The 6,221-nt window shown below is 52.5% G+C and overlaps 1 pseudogene; it reads right to left on the reverse strand.

Annotated features, from left to right (window-relative positions):
- Positions 1-831: 831 nt before the first annotated feature.
- On the reverse strand, positions 832-1,713 carry LOC129079477 (sperm-associated antigen 7-like; annotated as a pseudogene).
- Between the last annotated feature and the right edge of the window lie 4,508 nt (positions 1,714-6,221).

Below are 6,221 nucleotides of genomic sequence, written 5' to 3' on the forward strand. Positions count from 1 at the left end.
CTCAGTGTGTCTCTGCCTCCCGCCTCCTCTGGCCCATCCTCCCCGCATCCGTCCCAGCCAGTCTCCTGCGCACACCCTCTGCAGCTCCCGTAGCCCTCAAGGGTTCTCGTGGCTCAGCTCCTCCTGAGGCCTGGAGAGGGCCAGGGACTGTGTGAGGCCAGGCAAAGAGCCACCTGCAGGACAGAGTCGGACCGAGAACCCCCAACCCCACCCCCTATTCGATCCCAGAGAGCCTTCACCCTCCAGCTCCTCCCCCTGGGCTCAGAGCCTGGCTCCAGAACTACCCTCCGACCTGGGCAGGGAGGAAGGAAGGCCCCACGGGGTGGGCGTCACTGGGGGGCAAAGTCCACCCACCACTCGACAGGGCTCCAGGGCTCTGCTCCCTCATCCCTGCAACCCAGGAGTGGGCAGGGCGGATAAGCCACACAGCCGCTCGGAGCCTGAGCCGTCAAACGGCAACAATAGGTTCCCTGATCCCCGGAATTCTGTAGGATTTAAGCTGCTCTCCCATGGAATGAGCTCAGTGCCCGCATGTGGGGAGCCCCCGGGGAACAGGGCCTGCCCTTAGCACCGCGGTTGCGGGTGTGTCCTGGGTTGGGGTGTGTGGGGAGACCATGTTTACAAGTTTCGTCCCACACTGGGTTTAGATCCACACTGTGCTCTTTTTCTTTGTGGGGGTCAAATAGTGTTTACTGAATGTAAAGTAACCCTGGCCCCATGGGGAGGGAAGTTCAAAGGAGAACAGAGAATAACACAGATGAAATACCCACCTGTGCATTCACACACTTGCCCCCACCCCCACATGCACATCTAAGCTCCAATAGTGACAAATCAAGCCCCTGCTCTTCCAGCCAAACGATGGCCGTTAGGAGGTGGTCCAGGACGGGTTCTAACAGCAGCAGCCTGGTGCCTGTCTGCCCCCAGCCTGCCCCAGGGAGCTGGGGTGCCTAGGAGGTACCAGCAGCTCTTGCCCGCTCTGCCGCAGACGCTTCTCGGCTCAGATCTCATTCATGGCCTCCTGGATGGAGTGTGTGTCCCTCTCGTTGGCCACGGGCACTCAGCCATGGGTCTCGCTGGCCTGCATCCTTGGCTGCCCCCTTGGTGATGAGGTGGCTGCACTGTCCACGCAGTCGCCGATGGGGCTTACCAGCACAGATCCCTGCTGAGCTTCCTCTTCCTCCTGCGCTGAGCCGGCTCCTTCCGCACCTTTGTCTCCCCCGCCTTCGGGGGTCCCACGCCCCTCTACGACGGTAGGAGTCCAGCTCTTCATCTGAGGGTGCAAACTCCTTTTTGAAGATCACGACAGAGTGACATTCATCGCCTTCCCCGAAGGAGAGGGATGCCAGGCCAGCCACTTCCACCGCATCGTGCCAAGTGCCCTCTGTTTTGTTCAACCGCTGAAACGGTTTCTTGAGCTGCCACTGTTTTGGATGAAGTCTGACACCTCTTTCTCCATCCTTTTACAAAACCCTTCTTTCTGTTGTTTCTCTTGCTCCTGTAGTTTCCTCAGAGGCTCCTGGTCACCAAGGCTGGATGGCTTCTCTGTGGAGCCAGGACGGAGCCCGGTAGGTCTGCCGTCTTGGGAGTGGGGGCAGGGCGTCTCAAAGGGAAGAGCGAAGTGCCCTCCGGGCCCTCTGTGCTAGCCCATGACCTTGGCCTCTCTGGCCTCAGTTTCCCCAAGATGAGGACCCATTTCTTGCACAGCCCCTTCATGCCCAGCCACCCCACTCATGCCCGTATGTGAAGACACATGTTCAGTTTAGAAGTGACCTCCTAATAACCATCGCAGCCCTGGACTCCCAAGTAAATGACACCCTGATGGAGAAAAATGTGTGTTGGCCTCACTTTTTTTCTTGACCCACAATTTAAAGGGAACATTGAAACCATAGTTCTGTAAGTGTCCGAGGCTGGAAGGCTAGTTTTCCACAAATGCGGGGACATGCGTTGTGCAGTACCCTGCTTTTTCCTCTGGTGCCCGGTGAGGGTTCAGGGCCAGTGGCGAGGCAGGCAGGTCAGGCAGGGAACTGAAAAGGCAGAGGCAGGGCGCCAAAAGGACAGACCACTCGCCCGCAGAGGAGATCAGACCAGGGGAACCGGGCAGGGCAGGCCAAGGGCTGGCTGACAGTTTACCAGCTGCCCCTGGGTGGGCTGTGCCACACAGGGCCACACCCAGACACAACACTCCTGGACACACGGCTGCCCCCTCACACGCACCCAGCACCACGGGCCCAGGTGACACTGCTCAGAAACACGCACGGGTCCCAGCGCACGCAGGGACACGCACACAATGCACACAATCACGGGCTTAATAAAGAGGCTCACTCCTCGCAGGGGCAGAGTGCCAGGTACTGCTACAGTATCAGACATCTATTCTGCTTTTGGGACATGCAGGGGGCTGGGAGACCAATTCTGGGAGTCCTCGTTCTAGCTTGTATTCATCGCCGAATGCTTCCAAACTAATTTTGTCATTATGTGCGAATTAAGGGACTGCTGCAAGTTGAGCGGGCACCAGGGGGCCTGGCGGGCAGGGGGACAGGGGAGGGAGGGAATTGGGGGGATGCACGCGTGCAGCCTAAGGACCCTGAACAGCAGTTGCTGCTGTAGTGACAAATGCTCCCCCGCAGGAGGTGTCTGGATTGGGCGCCCTGGCCTCTGAATCAGGAGTGCTGATTAATGAGCACCTGCTGTATGCATGACCCTAGGTCTCAGCAAGGCATGAGCAAGGCCTCCTCCCATCCTCACACCCATGTGAGGGACCATTCCCATTTTATAGATGGGGAAGCTCCAGCTCAGACTGGCAAAGGCGCCCAGATTATGGCGTGGGTGCTAGACGCCGAAAGCCAAGCCGCTCCCATCTGTCTCTCGGCCACCGCCGGGCCTGGCACACCCATCACAGGCTGCAGTGACGTGAGGGGCAACCAGGCTTCCTGGGACGGCCCCCACGAGTCTGTGTTAGAAATCCCCCTGTGCACAGCCAGCATTAACTGAGCCACTATCTGGCCCTGGACCGCCTGCTCTGGGCGTCTGTAGGGGAAGACAGAAAACCCCAGACGGAGCATGAGCACCGGTCTGGCCAGTCCCTGACACTGACCACGGATCCGTGTACATGCAGCTTAAAGTTCTAGATGCTTCCTCTCGCTCCCCTGGACCTCACCACACTTCGAGGAGTCAAGGTCAGTTTCCTCTGCCTCTCGCCACAGCTGAGGCTCAGAGAAAGCATGATGGGGATCCTGGCTGTGGGAGCTCGGGCAAGAAGCTCCTCCTCCCTGAGCATGGCTTTCTCATCTGCAAAATGGGGCTGATGAGTCCAAAGGAGACGGCATTCGCAAAGGACTTGCAAAGACCTGCCGTAAGAAATAGCAACTGAGTCCCTGGTGGCTGTTTTGCCATGTATAATGCGCACACACATTTTTTGTGCGCATTATACACAGGATTATTATACGCGTTTTCATGCCCATGGTATGTAATCATTATACCCATGTATAATGCAGATCCTTATTTTTCCCTTAAAAATTTGGGCAGAAAAGTGCACATCACACATGGTAAGATACGGTATTTCTCTTCTTATTATCATTAGAGGGGAGTTTTCCAGCAAATCAACGTCCAGATACTCGCATGCAGGTCAGGTTGAGGCCAGGGAGGATCCAGCAAACATGGCTGATAATTTGGGGCAAAGGTGTCCCATGATGAGCAATGCTCTGAGCTGAGCCCGTGGGACCGGCGTGGGGCTCATGGCTGACAGCCTCACCTCCACCCAGCAACCCTGCGCTGAACAGCAGGCTGCCTGAAAACACACAATGCAGACTGGGGCAGCCTTTTAGGGGAGATTTAGGGGAGATCTCAAAGTTTTTAATGCAAACACCCTCTAACTGAGCAACTCTACTTTCACAAATTTATCCTATCGGGCTTATCAGATGTACCTGGAGTGACTTGTGTTGAAGGACAATTATGGAGGCCCTGGCTGGGGGGCTTGGTTGGTTGGAGCACCAGAATGTTGTGGGGTCGATTCTTGGTCAGGGCATGTACCTGGGTTGCAGGTTCAATCCCTAGTTGGGGTGTGTACGAGAGAGCAACCAATTGGTGCTTTTCTCTCACATTGATGTTTCTCTCTCTCTCTCCAATGCCGCTCCCAGCCCCCAGGATGGATTAATTTTTTAAAAAATAAGGAAAGTAGAAAAACAATGTGTATAGAATGATGACATATATCGGGGGGTGGGGAGGAGAGAGAGAGAGTGTGTGTGTGTGTGTGTGTGTAATGGAAAGCAAGAAAGTCAGCAGGGACTTCCAGTTTCTGTCTGTCATGGTAAAGAGTGTAGAAATTGCCACTTCATTCTAACAATAAGTAAAAGCTAAACAAACTGAAAAATCAACAGCTTAGAGAAGTAAAGTTGCAGGGCAAATTGGATGGCATGCAGCCATCATTACATTACTGCTCCCAAAATTGGAGAGATGGGCAAATACAAAAAAAAAAAAACAGCTTAGCAAAGCCGAACACATGAGCAGACACCTTCATGGGGTTTTGTGGGGGCAAGCGGAGGTGTGCCACCAAAGTCACGGTCCATGGAACAAGCACTGATAAGCTGGGCGTCACTAAAAATTTCTTCTCTATGAAAGGTCATGTTAGAAGACTAAAAAGATAAGGCATAGACAGGGAGAAAATATTTGCAAAAGACATTTGATAAAGGACTATTATCCAAAATATACAGGAAAAAAACTTTAAAAATTCAACAATAAGAAAATGAAGAACCTGCTTTTAAAAATGGGCAAAAAACCTGAACAGACACCCCATCAAAGAAGATATATAGATGGCAAATAAGCAGAGGTGTTCAAAATCATATGTCACTAGGGAGTCGCAAATTAAAACAACAACGAGATACACCACCACATACCTATAAGAGGGCCCAAATCCAGAAAACCGACACCAAATGCTGGTGAGGATGCGGAGCAATGGGAGCTCTGATTCATTGCTGGTGGGGATGCAAAACGGAAGACAGTGTGATGGTTTCTTACAAAACTAAACACACACCACGTGACCCAGCAATCATGCTCCTTGGTATTTACCCCAGAGGAGCTGAAACTTTATGCTCACACTAAATCCTGCACACAGATGTTTACAGCAATTTTACCCATAATTGACAAAACTTGGAAGCAACCAAGACGTCCTTCAGTAGGCGAATAGATAAATACACTTTGGTAGAATCAGACAATAGAATTTGAGCGAGCACTAAAAAGAAATGAGCTATCAAGCCATGATAAGACAGGGAGGAACCTCGATGCATGTTTCTAAGTGAAAGAAGCCAACCTGAAAAGGCTACATGTTGTATGATTTTAACCACATGACCTTCTGAGAAAAGGAAAACTATGGAGACAGTAAAAGAATCTGTGGGTACAGGGTTAGGGACGAGGGAGGGCGAAGAGGTGGAGCACAGGATCTTTTATAGAGCAGTGAAACTATCGTGGATGATGCTGTAATGCTGGCTGCATGCCATTATACATTTGTCCCTCCCCTATAAAGAGACAGCATATGTCCCTTAGGGTGTTCAGGAGGCTGCTGTGAGGGCTGAGCAAGGCGCGAGCTGTCAGGGAGGCCGGTGAGTCACTTTCTGTCCTCAGAATGCACCCTCCCTCTGCCTTACCTGGACCCCCACTTCCCTAGTGTCTCCCCTCATCGAGGCTGTACCTTTCTCCTGGCCTAATTGAGCTCATCTTGGCAGAAACTCTCCCCTACCTCCAGCCCATAAAGATCTCTTCCTTTCCTGAGCTTCAGGCCTATCAGCATATCAACAAATACTTCCTAAGCCGGGGAGAGTCATGGGGGGAAAATGGAGACAACTGTACTTGAATAACATTAAAAAAAAAAAAAGAATTCTAAAAAACAAAAACAAAAAAACCCTAAATACTTCCCAAGAGCTCACCATATAGAAGGCATTGCTGTTGGTGTTGGAGAAACTGTGGGCACCTCAACTGCCCCAGCTCCTGGTGGAGAGATCGCTCAGGCAGGTGTGTGGGAGGAGAGGAGGAGAGAGATCACCCGTAACCAACCCACCCTCCGTAACCAGCACAGTGGCTGGCACATAGTAGGTGCTCAATAAATAGCTGAACACCGACCCAAACAGTAGAGATGCATTCAGAGTGCACGCACTCACGCATCTAGGCTGACACGCATGTGCTTCAGCAGACACTCACTTACAATCACACGTGCATGTGCCGTGCACATCGAC

Source organism: Pteronotus mesoamericanus, unplaced genomic scaffold, assembly GCF_021234165.1.
Source record: "Pteronotus mesoamericanus isolate MK-2021 breed Mesoamerican mustached bat unplaced genomic scaffold, CSHL_Meso_final contig_78, whole genome shotgun sequence".
Classification (NCBI taxonomy): domain Eukaryota; kingdom Metazoa; phylum Chordata; class Mammalia; order Chiroptera; family Mormoopidae; genus Pteronotus; species Pteronotus mesoamericanus.